This window comes from Cricetulus griseus, chromosome 5 (assembly GCF_003668045.3).
Source record: "Cricetulus griseus strain 17A/GY chromosome 5, alternate assembly CriGri-PICRH-1.0, whole genome shotgun sequence".
Lineage (NCBI taxonomy): Eukaryota > Metazoa > Chordata > Mammalia > Rodentia > Cricetidae > Cricetulus > Cricetulus griseus.
Window position 1 is genome coordinate 24,491,959 of NC_048598.1, and position 18,118 is coordinate 24,510,076.

The 18,118-nt window shown below is 45.9% G+C and overlaps 1 protein-coding gene across 6 annotated transcripts in view; it reads left to right on the top strand.

The window, feature by feature from the left end:
• The window catches only part of Pbx1 (PBX homeobox 1), a 310,806-nt gene that overhangs the window by 202,030 nt on the left and 90,658 nt on the right, over window positions 1–18,118 (top strand). The window lies entirely within an intron of this gene.

Here is an 18,118-nt window from a genome sequence, read left to right on the forward strand (position 1 = left end):
CTGCTCCTTTTTGCCTCAGGACCAGGGAAGGCTCTCCCACTCGGGGTCTGGTTTTCTCAGATGTGATCACATCTAGCTCTGAGTAGCAGCCTCAGCCTGCCCTCCATATCAAAACTATTGCATGTCCAGATCAGCTTAATGTATTACAAAGGCAGTTCTTGGCTCCTTCTTGCATTCTGTGGCTTTGGAAGAGCTGTTGTACTCACTTAGCCTGTGCTGATGACATAATTTTGAATACTGGAGTCATTTAGTTGCAGTTTTAAATGAGTTGAAGTTCCCTCCAGTACTGTGGCACTCGGGGAATAAAAGCTTCTTCCTGAACTGAGTATTCAGCTTCACATGCCGCTAACACTGCAACACACACACAAACACACACACACACACACACACACACACACACACACACACACACACACACACACACACACACTCATTCACACATACACACACTCACACACACTCATTCACTCTCTCTCTCTCTCTCTCTCTCTCTCTCTCACACACACACACACACACACACACACACACACACACACACACACCCTATTTTCTTATCATGGTCCTTCTCCAGGGGAGTGCCACACTGTCACTCCAGTTGCCTGCTCTTTTAACTGTATGGGAAAGAACTACATGTTGGGGACTGATGTGTAGCTCCTGGTAGAGTGAGTACCTCACATGTTGAAGCTCTGGATTCTGCCCTTAGCATCACATAAACTGGGCATGCTGGAACTCACCTGTAGTGGCAGCCCTCGGGTGGAAGCAGGAAGATCAGAAGTTCAAAGTCATCTTGGACTGCATAGCAAGTTCAAGAGCCCGGGATGCTGAAGAGTCTCAAATAAGTGTCAGATGTTGGAAGGGTATTACAGAGCAACTGTTAGAGAGAATTGGTTAAAGAAAGATTTGACTTATGGTGTGCAGGTGTGGTAGAGACCACCTTGCAGCCTCGAAGAATGAGTAACAAGTTTGTACCCAAACAATTAGACTTAGGGAAAGACTGAGACACACAATGCCCTGTCAGTGGAGGCAGCTTCCTTAGGAGGACTCTTTGATCTTTAAAGAAATATGAATAGGAGGACAAAATAGATGACAATACAGATGTGGAGTTGCAAAGGGGAAATGGTTGCTTTTTTGTTAAGAGATGCAGAAGAGAATGGTTTCTTAGCTTGAGAGGATGACCAGTTTCTATGAAGAGGATGGCTTAAAATTTACAAGCAAATGACATGGAAGTGAAAATGTTTCCCTTCTCAAGCATCATAGGAGGCCATTTAGGACTTCAGAAATCATGCTGCCTCCTGTCAAAGGAACGTGCTAAGTAAATAATGCCTCCCCCGCCCCCAAACATAGTTTGAGATCCTAGAATCTCAAGTGAGGTGGGGGTGCTTCCATCTGGGAGCTAGAAAAGGCAGGCACCATCTGCTTTGGCTTGGTTTTGGCATCTTCAAGGTGAGGATGGGATTTACAATTTTTATGTGTTTTTTTTTCTTTATTTCTCAGTTCTGGTACCCATTTCTTTGTAACTCCTTGTCAGCTGGGCCGCACTCAGTCAAACCATATCAAGTATGGTTGGAGGCTGCAAGTTCCACTCTGCAGATAAAACTCTGCAGATGTTTCTGTGGTCAAGTTAGCTAGGGTATCTGTCTCCCCTTGCTATGGCTTAGGGGAACAGTCTGTTTATAATGGGCAAGAAAAATCTGCTCAGATGCAGTAACTGTGAGACCTTCCAAAGACTGGAAAGAGTCTAGGGAGTGGGCATCAGCTGCCATCTCGTTTTCCTCCCACAACACTAGCTTTTCCCCACTTCTCAATTGCTACCTCCCGGCATAATTACCATGGCAAGCATTTCCTGTTCATCCCCTGTAGGTACACCATGTTGCGCCAACAACGCTCGGCCCAGCAGGAATATACAGTATCCTTTGCCAGTGTCGATCCAGGCTTGATTACACTTCACGGCTGTAATTCAAGCCCGCTAATCCTCCTCTGTGGTAGGAAAAGAGGCCTGTTCTATTAGATAAGCTGATTACTGTCTGGTGTGTGCTTCATGCCTAGCAAGAGTTGTTTATATGTAGAATTATTGCCGGTTGGGGTCTGGGCCTTACCATGCTGAGGAAGCTCACTTTGGGGTCAGGGTATGTGGCTTCTACTTGGCCTGGGATGAGTAAGGAATGGCGTGTTCATGGCAGCTATTTTTTTTCTCTCAGTTTCTCTGCTAGCAGCTCAGATATTTCCTTTGCTTCCCTATGAATGGACGAAACAAGTTATTCAGAGGCTTGGACTTCAGCTTGCAGGAGCCCCTGCAAAGCAAAGACCACCGCCCCAGACTTGGGACCCCTGATGGGGTTTGCAGTGCACTGTCTTGAGAGCTGAGTTAGTAAGGTCTCTGGCACATCAAGTTGAGTGTGTGGTGAACTTGTCAGCCAAAGACTCCAGACAGCCCAACCACAGGGGGAAAATGTCTGCTTAAACTGAGTAAATGCTTTCTCACAGCCAAAGAAGTCAGCTTTGATGCCTCAGAAGGTTAGAATCCACTCTGCCAGCCCACACTGGTCTGGTGGGCGGCTTGTGGCCTGGGTGCAACACTCTACAGCTCTTGCTTGTCCACCACGAGGAAGTGTGTTGGGGACACCTGTCTGGGAAGTGAGTTTACTCTGATTCCTATCTGTTGCACCGTCGGGATTCTCATTTCTCATAGGGTGAGGGTACCTCATCCCCAGATGCAGCCCCTAGATTCTGTTTATCTGTGGCTCTTCAGTGTTGAAATCCTATGCACTGTTGCTAGGTTGAATGGTACAAGGTTCTGTGGATGGTGAGGAGTTGCAGGGAACCTCCAGCATCTGCCTCTGTCAAGCTCTGCATGAACATGTTTTTGGGTTCTGTTGGTGTATCTAAACACATGGGCAGCCTAGGCTCCAGTAAAGTATTATGATGAGGTGCAATTTCCTTAACTGTGAGGTGGTTGGGTGAGGAAACTTCATCCACTGTGCTATGTTCTACGAGCTGAATTCTAGCAATAGTCTCGTTTGTCTGTCTTTCCCATGCAACCATTTGTCCATGTCAGGAATGCCTTTAGTCATTGTATTTGTGTGTCATCAGTATCCGTCTAGGACATAGTACCCACTCAGGGAATGGTTTGTGAAAGTGTGTATATAGCGCGCGCGTGTGTGTGTGTGTGTGTGTGTGTGTGTGTGTGTGTGACAAAGCACAACCTTGGCTATCATTCCTCGGGAATCCTGTCTCTACCTTTTCATCTTGCTTTTTGAGACAGAGTCTATAACTCATCAATTAGTCTAGACCTGTTGGCCAGTAGGCCTCTGGGGATTTACCTGTCTCTGCCTCCCTTCCCAGTGCTGAGATTACAAGAGTATACCCCTCCCCCTACCAATGGGTTCTTAGGGATTGAACTCAGGTTTCCATGCTTATAAGGCAAGTACTTTTTGTAAACTTAATCAACCAGCCTACTTTCAATAATGCTTTTTTTTAAGTGTAATGGATAAACAAATTAAGTATATTTCATAAAAAAAGGAACTGGTCCATGAATGAATTGCTATAAATCTCTAGGCATTGATCACAGTTCACCAGAGCTGGGCTCCTTTTCCTCTTCCATCCCTGCCTTTCTTTGTGGGAGCAGAGAATGTCAATCCCCAAGAATCTGGGTGTGGCTCAGGTGTAAAGGGCATGGTCACCCCTGCAGAACCATATGGTTGATGAGACAAGGTGCTGTGATGTGATCCAGAAGGGACATGGTGTAGTACTCTGTCCTCAACGCTAGGACATCTGTCCCTGTCATGCCTCTTGATCCAGAGACATTCTGTGAGTTATTTTATCTCCCTCTCCTAAAAAGACTCCCCCCACCCGAGTCCTCTTTCCCTCCTTAAACTCTGCTCTTTGGTTTCTAGGGAAATCATAGTTTCTTAAAAATCAGCATATTCTTCAAATGGATGAATTCTACCCCTAGGGATTTCTTTTCCTTGTAAACTTAAATTAATTTGTCACTGAAAGAAAAATCCAAAAGCAACTACAGTGAATTTTACACACCAAAGCAAAGCAATAGAAGTGACTGCAAAATTTTAAACCAATCTGAGCACTAGGGAGTCTTTGCTGTATAAGGATTAAGTCTCTCCTCTTTCATTGTGAAGAATTTAGGAATCTGAGACCAGTGTGTCCACCCTTATGTATGCGAGCTGGAGCTTCAACAGCTGGGCCAACATTTCAGACTGAATGCCTGTATTGGATTCGTGGTCTTACGTTTTTGTGCACTCCAAGTGCCCTATACACATCAGGGAAACAAGGGAAAGCTGCCATTCTCAGATGGTGGCTATGTTTCATTCACCACATAAATTGCGTAAATGCTTAGCAATCAGATGAGTAACTGGAGAAACCATTCCTTGACGTTTGCTTTAGCATCTTTGAAACAGTCTCAGGGGTGTTTGGGTCATGAGACTAATGGCAATGCTACTTTTCATGAGGAAAACCTGAGTAGTTAGTCACAGGACACCAGCGCCCACTACAGTGTTTCTGGAGTGTAGGCACAGGACCAAGCACAGGACCACAGGAGTGACCTGCAGGAGGGAAGAATTACAGAAATGCCTGCTTCTTGTTTTGTACACACACACACACACACACACACACACACACACACGCACGCACGCACACTGTATTCCTATCACTTAACTTCTGGACAGATGATCCACCACATGTCATGGCCATCCAGAGTTTTAAAACCATTAGTATTGTCATTGGCCTAAAGTAGAAGTCTCTAGATCTGGACCAATCACTGTATCTCGGGATCCTGGCTAGAAGAAGGGCCGATTAAGGGCGATTCACACTGCTTATGTTCCATTCACACTGCGTTGTGTAATCTTAAGCTAGTTGCTTTATTTTCTAATGTCATCATGGCTCCAGTGCCCATTTAGAGGTAACTTTCAAAGATGAGGTGTTTTATAGCATTTTAACTTTGCTGTAGGGAGAAGGAATATATGTTCTACAAATATTATAGAACCTTGACAGAAGAGCTAGGCACATCGTTCATTGGAGCCATCAAGCTGCCTTTCTCTACACTGTTTCTGAGAGCTCAGAGGTCATCTTGGTGGCAGAGGGATGGTGATGGAGTTCTGTTTTGCAAAGCAGAAAGAGAGCCAGGAACTAAAAGGTCATCCTAGCCGGGATGCTGAACTTGAAAACCAAGGTGTGGTACCAGCTGATCATCACTGTGCTATCAGGAAGAGCAGCATCCAGCTCCATCTTCCAGCATTGGAAGCAAAGGGAGATTCACCTTTCAAGAGGACTGTGGCCCTTACTGTAACTTTTGGAGGTGTGGTAGTCGAAGAATTCTGTGAATTTTTTGTCTATGTTAGGACAGAAGGGGGTATTTTTGAAGCTGTGGAAATGACACCATGCTATCAGTTTTACTGGTGTAACTTGTTTAGGAAAAACAGAAAGGAATTTTGTAAAAGGCAGCAGAGAAGCTGACATTGACCTCTACCCTGTGAGACTACAGGCTGCCCCTTAATGTCTGTTTGTCCACCCCGCTACCTGGGCACCAGTGGAAACAGCTGTGAGACCAGAAGAGGGGAGAAGGAACCCCAACTTAATTTACCTGCAGAGCTAGTTCTGTGTCCTGTGTACTTCAGTTCAAGCACCAGCAAAAAAAGGCTTAGCCCCCCATTACCATCTATGGAGCATTCACAGCAACCACACTAAATTTTGTAAGTTGATATGTAAAGTTTAATTCCCACAAAAAAAGAGTCATTAAGGATACTTGGGTTCTTTCATCATCAGCCCATTATGTATGCTGCCAAGTTCACTGAGTGAAATAGCTCCTTCCACCATGATCTTGAATAGTCATCTTCGTTCTGTTTGACTCTCTGTATCTGAGGTGTGGGCCATGTGGAGAACCGGTACCCAGCAAGCTTGCTGCTGTCGTGATCACCCAGGTCTTTGGAGGGACAGCACTATGGGTGAAATTTGTGGAGACCATTTTGGGCAAGCTGATAAAACTTTACTTTAAGGTGGCTCTGGTGTGCACCTGTAATTCCATCCAGCGCTTGGGAGCCGGGAGGTGGAGGCAGGAGAATCAGGAGCTTACCACCCTTAGCTGTGGAGTGAGTTTGATGCCAGTCTGTGCTACATGAGAGCCTGTCTCAAAACAGAACTTTACTTTAGCTGATCTGCAAGGATGTTGCTAGACACAATAGGCCTGGCCTGTCTGCAGTCATGCCCAGTGCCGATGCCAAGCAACCATGTAGAAAAAGAAAAGCAAATTTGGTTTCTAAAAGGGAGGTTTTATAATGGAAAACAGCCTCTGGCCCAAATTTCATGGCTCCAGTGATGGCTTCTCCCCATTCTATAGGGGACTTCCTGCATAAGCATGAAGGCCTGAGTTAAAATTCCCAGTACCCACGTAAAAACTCAGGTGTGACTACACATCTCTGTACCCCCAAGGACTTCTGTAACTTGATAGCAGTGAGACTGGTTCCAGGTTCCATTAGAGACCTCAAAGGAATATGGCAGAGAGCGACAGAGCAGTGTCTGCTTTCTCCATGCAGGCACACAAATGCACATGCATCATACATGCACACACACACACACACACACACACACACACACACACACACACCTATCAAAAAGTGTGTGCAAGTGCCTGTGCGTGCGTGCGTGCGTGCGTGCGTGCGTGCGTGCGTGCGTGTGTGTGTGTGTGTGTGTGTGTGTGTGTGTGTTTATGTATGTAAACAGGGACAGCTTGCTATTAGCTCTTGGCTCTCCTGGAGGCTAGGAGGCTCATAAAGTATCATCCCAAGGTGCTTGCTAAGCCAGGCTGGGGGTCTGGATGATGGAAAAGCTCTGGAACTTTCCAAGCAGATATTACATGTTTGGAGAAGATGTTGGCTTGCTAGGTGAATGAGAAAACAAGACACTTCTTCAGGGAAATATGGTAGTAACTGGAGTAAATAAGGCCGAGCCTCAGGGAGGAGAATCCTTAAAGGAAAATGAGGCTAGTGCCTCATCCATCTCGCTGCCAGCTATTGATGTATTTAGCCAGAGCCTTGTGGTATAAATACATTTTGATGATGCTAAGCCTGATGCCCACTGTACCTTTCCCCAGAGTGGGTGCTTCCAGTGTGAGTGTTGAGGAGGGAACTCTATCTCAGGGCACAGAGAGGAGTGGGAGCTCTCCCCGAGTTCCTGATGTTACAAGTGTGCCGAAACGAGCGGAGGCAGCAACAACAACAAAAAGCCCATCTGAAAATCTGAGCCTAATCTCGCCCATCTGCTCCGGCGCTGCTTCCCCTCACTGCCTGCCAGGATGTCTGCCGCAGACGCTAAGTAGCACATTATTTTCGATAAGTTGCAATCATTTGCTTGAAATCTACTTCTCCTTTAAAATGTCCCCTGGAAACCAGAATCGGCATTTGAGAAGCCTGTTTAGGATGGAATGTGAGTGCCCGCATGACTTCAGGATAAGTGTGACCCACTTGGCCAGCAGATGTCCATGGCTTCATGATTCAGCCACTTAGCTGTGTCGGAGGAGAATGAGAGACACCATGGAGGACAGCCCAGGAAGACAATGCTACTCCAGAGGGCTGTGTCTGCAGGGAAAGATGGAAGTTCTGAGATAAGAAAGAATGGGTAGTACTGAGATAGATTAATCCCTATCCCCTAAAGGCAGTAAACTGGCTTTCTTGGTCTCTGAGATGTTTGTCTCTTTTGAATGACTAAGCTAAGGAATGTGACTAGGCTAGAGCGCAGGATCTCTAATGCCCTGTCCTCATCACAGCCAGCATTCCTCAGCTCATGCCTGTGTCATGAGACTCCAGACAGTCAGCTTTCAGTCCTCCTGGCTGGTCTTTGTTCACCAGTGCCTGGGGGCTTCTGGAGAATGCTGGAAAGTTCTGAGAAGCAAGAAAGGCCCCATTTGCCTCTTTGGTGATGTGTTCTGTCTCCCTTGTGTGGAGAAAGGCATGGCATGCTGACTTGTTAGCAGTAAATGTTGAGAGGGTGGCTTCTGAGGTGGGTTAAGGACTGTACTCAACATTTCCTTGAGGGGCCATGCCAGACCCTTCATGTATTTGTAAGATCTTGGGATCACAGGTGTTGGTTGTTTCCGAAAAGGGAAAGTTAATGGACATGTGCACATACTCATTGTGCTTATCTGGGGGAGATCTGTGGATGCTGCAAGGAATGGCAGCCATTCCTTCTGCAAGTAGAGTGGCCTAGGACCCCACCCTCACCCCCAGTTCCCTGTACCCCACCAGCTCCACAGGCTCCTTTGGCTCCACATCCTTTTACTGTTGTGTTTGGAGGCGTCAGCTGTATATTGATAGGCAGGTTTCTGGCTCTTCGTCTAAAATAATATGTTAGAACTTCCCCCATCCATTGCTATACCTTTTATATATATTTGCTTCCTGCTTTATAGTTGGATGAGTTTAGTTTTCCTTTGGGCAGGGTGGACTCATGTCTTCATCTTGGAAGGAGCAAGATGCTCTTAGCAGGTTTGTATGCAGAGCCTCTTCTCCCTACCCTTGCATTCCTGGTCAAAGCCAAAGGATACTTCTAGGCCACTCAGTAAGTACCCTGGCCATATGACACCTCCCCTTTGTGTCCACTTGCCCAGATGTCTGGCTTCTCTGGCTTCCACTCATGGCTCTAGGGGTATCCAGGAAAGGCCCCCTAGTGGCCCGGCCCTCTCTGTCTGTTAAGGAGAAAGCTCTGTCAAGGCTTGCCTTGGCTTTTACTTCTTTGAGTTACCTCTAGATCTGTTTCTTTCTAATTTCATGGAACTCTCTAACCAACATGAAATCACCCTGCCTTCTAGATTCCTCCCCTTTTCTTAACAGTTTGTATCAATGGCTGCCAAAAGTTTAAAAAAAAATCCTGAAAAATTCCAAAATATGCCTTAAACAAAATGCAGCTTGGTTATTCTCTTGTTCTCCAGAGGTGAGAGCATTGAAGCTGATCTCCAAGTCCAAGTGTTCTATCTCACTTGTGGCTTCCTGGGTGAGACTTCCATGTTCAGTCCCCCTCATGATATAACAAGGTTGCCAGAGTGCCAGCTGTTACTTCACATTCCAGTCACCAGAAGAAAAGGAGAAAGCCACTAGAAGGGAGTTTTCCCTTTTCAAGAGGTTCCTGAAGTATTATTCCCCCTACTCCCTCTTACTGATTGCTGAGGGGACTTTGCCACTTGGCATGTGAGCTGCAAGAAGAGCTTAAGAATTACTTTCTTTCATGCAGCTGTGAACTCTGGGGAAAACTAAAGTTGAAAGGAACAAGCAGATCACCCCTTACTGTCAGCCCTGTGGCAGCCTTCTGTCTGGTCCTTCTCAGGGTGGTTCCATCCCCAGCCACGTCCTATCATGTGGCACATGTCTACATACATATTAATGGGGTTGACACGCATGTTTGCATAGGATTCTCCTTTGCCCTGAGTGGAGGCTGAAGGGATAATGTTGCCTTTGGCTTTAGGAAGTCCTTCCCTTTTGCTTTCTTCAAGAAAAATGTGCTCTCCTTTTCTCTCCTGCACTTTGAACTTCCACCGTCTTATCAGTGAGGTCGTAAGTCTGATGCAGATAGAGAGAGACATGGAAGAACAAGGCAAAGGGCAGAAGGGATGGAGACACCTAGTGTATAGCCCAAGTTTCCAGATCCCGGCATCAACCTCCTGTCTTCTCTTGATCTTCTCACCTCCTCATGGCTGTCACCTGCAAAGGTTTGCATCTCCAGCTCGCTGGCATGGTGAAGAAGTACCTTAACACTTGGATTGCCTCCCTCAATGTGAGCCCTTGCAAGGCAAATAGGACAGGGTTGTCAAAGAACTTTGCAAATGCTCCTCAGGGTCTGTCCATCCTTCCAGGTCATCCACACTATTGTCAAGGAAGCTGGTCCCAAAATTATTTAATGTTGAAAAAAAAAAAACTTGGGAAGATTCTTTTGAGGATATGATCTTTATTTCCAAGTGACTTCTGGACTGGTCATAAGTTACTTGGGTGGGAGGCGGCACAGGGCTCTAGGTTCAACTTCTAGTTGCAAGCAAGCAATTTAGTTCTGATGACACTGTTTGGAAAGTTAGAGAGAAAAAATCTCTCTGCCACTATTTAGTTTGTGAATGTGGTCGGGAAAGCTCATTTGCTAAGAGCAGAAAAGACATTTGTTATCCTAAGCATCAACGTCAGCAAGGTGAGACCACACATGCCACAGGCCCGGCAATAGCAACTTGTTTTAATATTTTTAATGTGGTGTTTTTCCTTGCCTTAGCAGAGTAGGGTGACTGTGAGCACTGAATCCGACCCAAATTTAAAATAGAACCATGCTTCCCCAAACCCCAGGCTATAAATAGAGCCTTTACTCACTTTTTACTCACTTTCTAACTGTAATTTATGTATTTTTAATGGAACTTTGAAAGCAGCCTCTAAAGGAGACTTCAAGGCTAGCTTGTCTGACATAAGTTGAGGCTACTTCTGAGCTGTAGTTCTCGGGGGATCTTCCAGCCTTCTAGAGTGGTGGTGGCATGCAGTAGGGAGGACACAGATGGTTTATGGCTCAGGGAGAATACAGTTTGGAGACTCCATGTAAAAAGCAGACACACAAAAACCTGGGCACAGTGGGATACCTGTGGCATTTCCTCCACTCAGTGTAGACTAATTGGTAAGACAAAACACGAGAAACTTCATTTCAAATAATAAAATAATAATATAATAATAATAATGGTGGCACCCAAGGAACAATATTCCAGGATGTCCTCTGCTCCTGCTTCCCCACATAAATAAAACACAAGATTCTCTAAGCAGCCGGAACCTTACAGTGCTTAGGACAGTGATATAGGAACCTAAGCAGTAGGCAAGGGGGAAAAAGTGGAGGATGTATTGAAATGTATTCCACTCGCTCACGGATGGAAGACTGACTTGCAGGGTGTGATGACATCACTGACCAGGAATTGTTCAGAAGCTCGCATAGGGGGTATGTGTATACATTTGCATGTACCCATGTGTGTGGATGCACTCACTGGCTTATGCTGGTTCTTTCTTTGCTATCGATTTGTAACACTCAGGAACCAGACACCAAACTGGCATTTCTGATTCTTTACCTTCACCTCCCAGTCCCAAAAGCAGCATCTTACACAGTGCAGGACAGCTGCAGACTTGCTTTGTAGCTGAGGGTGATCTTGAACTCCTGATCCTTCAGCCTTCACCCCAGAAGTGATATATTAACAGGTGTGAGAGTCAATGGGATCCTACTTGTACCAAACACTGGATATGCTTCAGTAAATAATGATCATGGGCCTTTCATCCCAGCACTGGGAAAGCAGAGATGAATTTGAAGTCACCCCCATCTACATAGTGAGTTCCAGGACAGCCAGGACTATGTAGAGACTCTGTCTTAAAAACCGATAATAATAATAATAAAATAATAATAATAATAATAATAATAATAATAATAATAACCTTATTTTATCCATAGTAAGAATTGTGGCAAATGAGCATTTTCAGCACCTATTTGATGAGGAGGAACCTGAAACTAAGAAAGTCACACCCCTGGAATCTGGTTTATCATGGAGATATCCCATTCCTATCTCAGTGCAAATTCCCTATGCTATATTATAGAGCTGAGTGAAGAGTACCATAATTGCACACTTTTTTGTCTAATAGAACTGTGTGTGGGGGGTACGGATGAAGGGTTAATCATGCTCTGGCAAGAACTAGGCAGTGTGCTGGGCACCTTATCACGACTTCAAACCACAAAGCGTTTTCAGCTTAAGGCAAGAAAGAATTAAGAACCCCCCCCCCCTCCTGCTTTCCACTTTGTGTAGCAGATGCCATTTGTAGAGAGATGCCTTCCTCTCCAAGGGCTGCACAGCATCCTCCAGCCAGTGCTCCGCATTTCTCATGCTTCTTATGTATAACTAAGTAGGAAATGGTTCCTTGCATCATGAGTTCTCTTCCATGTGCAGTCCAGGCCTTGCATTCTCTACCCTGGCCCTCTCCCATGCCCCGTTTCCTTTGCTCAGATCTCCGAGGACACAGATCTGAGGGCAGAGGCAATATAACATCATGTCCCAACCCCCAACTTCTGTAGCTTTTCTTTAAGCAGAGGGGTTTCCTGAGCAGCAATACAAGCGTTAGCTATTAAGATCTATAAGTCCCTCGCTCAGGCAGCCGGCACCCATCCAGAAATGCAAGCGCCTGTTGCCCAGTGCATTAGCTTTCTCACTGCCAGCTGGCCCGGGGAGACTCAGTGTGCCAAGCAGGGAATGTGTGAATGGGATCCATGCCCGTACATCCCCCGAGAAATAGAAAGTCCTGTGACCAGAATGGCAGAAAGCTAGCCCAGAGTAAAGACAAGAAGAACTTGGTATGTCTCTAAAGAAAACCCTTAAACACCCAAAATAGTAAAACCATCCCAAGAGCGTCCTGTGTATTTGTTTCCATCTCCTACCTTAAAATAGTAAAACCATCCCAAGAGCGTCCTGTGTGTTTGTTTCCATCTCCTACCTTAAAACTTCACCCAAAGTTCCACCTGCAGTGGCTCTGGACCAGGTGTGAAGATCTGAGTGCATCTTCCAGTTCCTGGCAAGACCACCCTTACTTTGAAAATCAGCACAGCCATGACACTGTAATAAACACTCCATAAATATACTTGCACTGAAACACTTGAAGCTCGAGGTGTCTTGTTGGTGGAGGGCAGTCTACAAGCCCTCTTCTGGTCATAAATGTCCTTACGTACCTGCTTAACAAACGAAGAACAATGTCAGGAGAATTGAAAGATATGGTCACACCAAATGCCCCGGGGAAAGTGACACTGTAGGAGACTTTTTGACTCAGACAAAGCCCTGTGTGATTTTAAGGGTGCAATGCCTACCAGGGTGATTCCCAGGCTTAAAGATTCTGTTCACCAGGACCTCTCAGAAGAGGCCACTGCAGGCCAACTGTCAGGAAGATGCCCCCCCTTGGTGCTCTAAGGTCTCAGTGGGCTTTCTGGAGCCCATCCATCAGCTGTTGTCTAGCAGCTGCCTGTGATGCTGGATTTTGAAACTGGGGAAATCAAATGGTTAATCGTTTCCATTTACTTGATAGACGACTCTTTAAAATAATTCACCAGGACAGCTTTTCCATCAAACACAGGAGAGGCTTGTGGACTGGGAGGGAAGAGGACCCATAAATACAACCCCGAGCTTCAGGGTACTAAGTAATGGAGGATGTGGCTTATAAGAATGAGCTATATAGCACAGCTATTTCCCAGCTGGAGAAGCATCCACCAGTTTGTGGATGGTGACTGTGCCGGTAGGAAGAGACAGAAGCTGGAAGGACAGGGGGTCCACAGATCTAAAAGCAGTTGATGGAAAGTAGGTCCACAGATACGTAAATCACAGCCTTCTAGAAACCAGAGCCCATGTCTGTTGCATCTTGGGAGTCACAGTGCCCCGCCCATTTTTGGTACCTGGTTGGTAATTTGGCTCACTGAACTCAGCCTTCTCTCTACAGGGTCCCTTTGTTGTGACTTTGCACTTGGGGACTACTTTGGATCTCCTGGAGACCCTTCATGGTACTGGTCCTGTGCCTGGTTCTCCCTTGCACAAAGAACCTTTGCTGTGGACAACATGCGCTTAGGGCAAACATACCAAGTTAAGTGTGTGGAGCTCAGTCTTAACTTCAGCCTGGTGTTGCTTGTGTAGAGCTTTCAGATTTGAAGGGCAGATCTGACTTTCTTGAAATGGGAAGAGATGGCAGAGAGAAATTGTTATAATGTCTCCAGTATAACAACTGGAGGGTGGGGCATATACACAGAAATGGCTGCCTGGCCTAGAAGGGTGACAAGATACATATGCATGGATGCCATCGACCTCCATCCTACTTGGCTCTTGTGGACAAGAGCTCTGAAGATACCTGAATAGATGCACACTGTGAGATCCATGAGATCATGCTGGGTCATCAGATCACCTCTGCCTTCCAAGAACTCAGTCTCGCTGGCAAGGTGGCAGGAGTCCTGCCCCGTGCCCCACTTGTTTGAGTTTTAGCAAAGTGACTTTACCTTTATAATCAGTAGGTGTGCAAGCTGAGTCTGTGTTTTATATCATCAGATGATGCAATCCAGTGCGTGGAAGTTGTAATCTGGCTTCCAAGGGCTGGACATTTTCGGTTTCTGAAAGTACAAAGGCAGCCTACCCCCTGGCTCCTCCACAGGCCTCCAAGTCCTGACTGGCTTCGGGATGGCAGCGTGGCTTAGAAAAGGCAGTGCCACTTACCTTCCCTGGGGGCTGTAAAACTCAGCTTCTGCCTCAGTGGCTTGAAACCCCAAGGAAGGCTCCCCTGAGCCTTTCCTAAGCCACGTGTCCATCCAGCGTCTCTCTTCTCCAGTTGTCTCTTTTGTCGCTCAGTTGGGCGACTCTCAAGTTCACCCCATGGCCTGAAACAATGTCCTCTATAAATATGTTCTCCTCCCTTCCTGCCCACCTTTGGGAGCTTGAATCCAAGCAGATCCATTTCCCCAGCTCTACTGGAGACATTGGTGCCTGGCGGACCCTCCTCTGAACAAGTCCTTGGTGGGGAGAGAGTGCCCTCTAGTGGGTAGCAGCTGGGAGCGGCTCTGGACCAGCATTGCTCAGCCAAGGACAAAACAGTCCTTTTCACACAGCCCTCCCACCAGGTCTCCTGAATGTGCCTTTGGGTTTGGTTTGTTTTTCTCCTTGTGTGAAGAAAATAAATAAAGATTGAACAGCAACAGCGGGAGGCCAGTTGTGAGAGCAGCTCCTCACCAGGCTGTGACAATCTCCTTATCTCTGGAGTTTTAGCACTGGATTAACCCCTAGGGCAGGTGATGGCAGCAATGCCAATGTGACTTCGGGTGTTTTCTAAGGGCCGTGACAACTTCTGCATAAATCACTTACCTGTAGTGACTGGTCCCTGTCTTGACTGGAATGGGAGGGGGTGATTTGTGGGTAGGAAACTCCTCCTTTAAGAATTATTACCTAACAGGGTTAAATAACTTGATGCTATGTACAGAGAGTGGGGATGTTAGAACGCTGTATCAGCAGCATGCACAGGCATCGGGGCCTTTAAAGCCCGGTCCAGGGAGGAAGAGGGAGTGGGTGCAGGGCACCCATCAGGGAGGCGGGAACCTGATCATATGTGATGGCTGCTGGATTAGGTAACAACTTGGCTGGTTGAAATTGGATCTTGGAGAACGAGTGTTAACATCTCTGGTGTCCCAGTGAAAGGTTCATTTGAGTCTTGCCTGGTGCTAGAGAAATAAAAAGGAGCTTTTAAATAATCATTTTGTCTCCAACTCACCAGAGTATTGACTTCAAGTCGTAAATAGGAAGCATCACTTCTGTTAGCCATATCAACTGTTTCATTTATTTATTTAATGCTGGTGGAATTTTTTTTTTAACTGACTAGCGGATCAGTTTCCGGGTCATTGAATCCCAATACTTGTTTTTATAGTGGTATCTTGAAATCTTGTTCTAGGAAGAAATATGGACCTGCAAGATTCCTTGCCTTCTCCAAATGTGCATATGCAGCCCAAGGCCTTCCAAACCGAACCTCCCATGTAGGATAGCACAGCAAAGTGTCTCCTATTTGCATCTAGTTCTTGCACATATTCCAACATTGCCTATTTGCATGATCAGAGTGTAATTTAGAAGACACAATGTGTGCGGGGGGGGGGGGGTGTCTTTCTGGGCTTTTGTTTTTTCCTGAATCCTTTCACTCTTTTATTTTCAAATTTCTGGTGGAACCCATTTATGTATTTCTAGCAAATCCAAATGTCTTTTGAAAGACTATTTGTTGAAATCATTTATGCTGTAAAATGTAAGCACTTTTATTGTTGCCTACCCCCCCCCCATTCCCAGGTAAATCTTCATTCCCCATACAGGAATCCGTGCCCCCAGTGCACTGTCTGCCTGAAACTTTCACTGTGCATAGTCGTTAGCATTACTGTCTTCTGCATCTCCCACAGCAGCCTTAGGAAGTTCTGTCCATATCTTTTTAAAATACTTAAAATTTCACAGGCAAGCAAGATACGCATTAGTTTGAGGAGAATTTATGAGGATGAGCTTGGCTGTTTAAAAGCACTGAGGCAGGGGCATGACTGAAACCCAGAGGTGTGGGAAGACAGAATAGTCTCGGGGATATCAAGCATACAGGAACCAACAGTGCATGTCTGCTCATGGTCACCTACCTGATATGTGGGCGCTAGACTCTCACAACTGGTTTTACTGGAGGACGAGTTGGGAGTTTAGGAGGCCATCTTTTGGGGGAGGGAGTACCTGACATTGCTTTGGGCAGGCAGAGCCTGGGACGGGAGGTGCTGACTCCTGGAAAGCTTTTTGATTGTGCTGCTGTTGATGAGAACAGATATCATCTCTAGTGTGGACCATGTGCAAGGGTCATAGGCCACAGAGTCCTGGGAGAATGCCGTTGGACATATTAGCACCTGGCCAAATGTTACCAGCTTTAGCATCGTGGGAAAGTTTTTGCCCCGAGAGTTTGCTTTAGCCTCTTGTGAAGGAATGTATTTGACATCAGACTCAGAAGACTGGATTTAGAGCTGGCTAGAGTGGGATATATTTGTAATCCCAGCATGTAGTGGAGGGCAAGCAAGGACTTTATGAGCTTGAGGCCAGCCATGGTCTATAGTAAGATCTATGTTGAATGAATGAAATAGTGAATGAATAAGGATGAGAATATTGCCTTAGAGGGCTGGAGAGGTGGCTAGGAGCTAAGAGCATGGACTACTCTTACAGAGAACCCAGGTTCAATTCCCAGGACCCACAGATTGGCTCACAGTTGTCTGTAACTCCAGTTCTAAGGGACCCAGCCCCCTTCCACAGACATACATGCAGGCGAAACACCAATGCACATAAAAATACAAATAATAAATAAATTATGTTTTAAACAAAGAATATTGCCTTAGGGAAAAAGAAACTTAAATTATCAATCCAAAACAACATATATGTGTTTTAATAGCTCAGAGGCAATTTCTTTTTTAAAATTTGTGAATGGCTCATAAGTATCTTTGTGGTAAAATTCGCCAGGCAAAGAAACACACCTAGATATCCTATAACTGGTGCCTTCATGCCTTCATCCAAAGGGGTGTGGACTGGACTTTGAGGCCGGATGTGGAAGGATAGATTCTGCTCAGGATCTTTGGAGCCTGCCACACAGGAAGACGTGTCCTCATCCCATCGCTATCTTAAAGAACCTTTGTTAGTGTTGAGTTCTTGGAGGACTTTGGAGATCTGAGTAAAAATGTTCAAAACACAGAAGAACCTGGCTCTGTTGTCAATAGTCAGCCAAAGGGATGGTTTCTACGGAAACGTTTGAGCCTACCAGAAGGTGATTTCATTGAGGGGGACCCACAAAGGATACCACTACAATCATTTCACCTTATATTATCCCACTGTAGCAACTTGAATTGTACAGGGAACAACACTTTTGGGGTAAAGGGGGAAAACTAAAGAATACCCAAGTGTTGCAGGGTGCATGTCAATAGGTTTCTTCTCTCCTCTACATTGTTCCTTTCTTTCTTCTTCCTTTTCGTGCTTCATCAAGAATTACCTTTTGTAATCTTCAACACCACCTGGTGACCTTCCTCCTACTGTCCTGTGTTTGAGGAAAGCCATGCTGTAGTTTTTCTTCTGGAACAGGAATTAGGATTTCCTTTAGAATGAAGGATGGTACCTCTTGGCTGCTCTGGATGCCAGGAGCACGTAGGCACAGCCAGCGGTGATGCGGGCATTAGCTACAAGGGAATGTCTTTATCTGTGTCTCCTTATGTTGAGCTCTTTCCTGCCTTCCCCATCATAGCACTCTGGAGTGAGGAGACAGGAAGTTGTTGGTACCCCTCAATCAGTCCTTGATTCTAGTAGTCCTTGTCCATTAACCGGGACTTAGGTCCCATCTCCTCCACCCCTAAACAAGGTCCACAGAGTGGCCCTCTTCACATCTTCTAAGTCCTCCCGTCCTTTTCTGCTTTCCCAGAATTCTCTTCTGCTTCTTTCAACACTGAAAATAGTCTTCATGTTGTCTTTCCACAAAGGCTTGGCTGCTGAAGCCACAACTGGATTTAGTTGAGTGGTTTGTTTATTTGAAGGCAGATGATGTGTAGGAGGTATGGAAGCATTTGCCGT